We start from the raw sequence: 1,971 nt of genomic DNA, 5'->3' as shown, positions 1-1,971 counted from the left end.
GAAGAACAGTGTCTGCCAGTGTCCACATGATTCCACAGAACACCACGTGTGGTGTAATGTTTTGTACACTTAAACAGACAAATTCTTCAAGTAATTCAAGGTCAGGGGAACTTTGAGAAATGCTAACAAAATTATAGCGGATTCATTGAAGCACAGAAAAAAGGGAAAAGATCAGAGTTAATTGTGTTGTTCCAGTAGAGTAACTTTTAGATGACGATGTGTTCCCGTCTCCGTGATTTATCTGCCTGAGCCTGCATTTCAGTGATAAAGAGAGAGATTTCCCTGGTCTTGCTGCCATTTCAAACCAGACTACATCTGAAAGTGATGCTATCACTCACACACAGAGAGGGAGGAGAGGAAATGCTTATCAGAGATTGTTTCCTTTTGGCTTCTGGATTTGATGACACAATTAGCTGCCATAAACCCTCTCAGTGATGTGTCGTGGGTTGTGTGGTACAGGGGAGGTCTCTTAACTGAAGGCAGCCTTGTCCATCCTGAGAAACACACGGATGTCTGCAGACACATGGCAGAATGACGGATTTCCCTTTTCTGATGGAAACTGAACATAAAAGGAATCCTCTGCAGTTCTGTTAGTAATTTGGATTATAAGACAGAGTATAGGGCTGTACACTAGCAATCAATAAAATGGAACAATTATGAATAAAATTAATATTACAATAGGTATAAAACTATTTATTAACATTTCTGCTCGTACTCACTAAAACTAAACTAAACTAAACTCCTAAAACTCCTACTACTGCTGCTGACATTTCTACTGATTTAATAACCAGCGTGATATTTCTAATAGTGACTGATGATACAACTAATTATGATTGTAATGCCATCAAAGTCTAAACTAACATCAAAAGTTCGAACTTTTAAACTAATAGCAATCAAATACAAAAAAACAGGAAAACATGGATGTGAGGGAAGACACTCTGAATCCACTAACTTTAGAGGAATTGCTTAAATTGTGATAAACTTGATTGAAATCTTAATGTAAAAGCAAATGTCCATATTTGGATATGGTGACTGACAGGGTGTTTCACATCCACTTTCCCACAACCTCTTTCTTCGTCTCCATGGTTTTTTATTTTTTTTGAAAGGCATTGCATGATTACCATGGTTAGACAGGAGAAAAAGAATTGAGTTATTATTGAGACCTTTTAATCAATGACTGAGTGTCATTTAAATAGCTGAAGGTAGGTTTAATGACAGAGAACCACCTCAGAGTGTGGACCCAAAGTCCAGAGACTGATTCTCAGTTGTTTCCCGCTTGGCCATGCAACTCAAGGCTGCTTAGAGTCAATGGGAAATATGAATTTTTGAGTAGCTCTGTAAGTTTTGCAACCAGTGGCTGATAGGTAGGAAGAGGATTAGAGTACTGATTAATAACTCCAGTTCCAGACACACTTGACAACCAGCTATCAGAGGATCGGTTTAGGGATTTTGAACAAATCTGTGACTTCCAGTGCATTCAGTTCTGGAAATATTAACCTTAGGCAGACTGCAAATTATACAATGACAATGGGGGGGGGGGGGGGGGGGGGGTGTCAACTTTAGGATATATAAATGTTTCGATCCCCCCGGTCTGTTGTCCCCCCAATCCCCCTGTAATTCGAACCCTGACTTTAGGAATATCATACCATTCACCCTAAAACATCAAGTGATGGAAGAGCATGGAGCTCTGAGAAAACAACAGTGCTGGCTGATTTGTGGGCTTTGAGTGGACAAAAGAGGTAATTACCGTAAGGGTTAAGAGCAGTGGGTTTTGGACTGAACCTTCAGGATGGTTTCACTTCCTTGTTTTTTCAGAATCAGGTGAGAAAGTGTTTCCAGAACGTTCTCGGCAAGTACACACACATCACCACACACACACTCACAGATACACACTCACAGACACACACACACACACATGCTCACAGACACACACCAACATACTTTCCATCAGAGACCCATATAGTGATACAA

Source organism: Chanos chanos, chromosome 5, assembly GCF_902362185.1.
Source record: "Chanos chanos chromosome 5, fChaCha1.1, whole genome shotgun sequence".
Classification (NCBI taxonomy): Eukaryota; Metazoa; Chordata; class Actinopteri; order Gonorynchiformes; family Chanidae; genus Chanos; species Chanos chanos.
The sequence above is the reverse complement of the archived record's forward strand: the minus strand, read 5'-3'. Positions refer to the sequence as shown.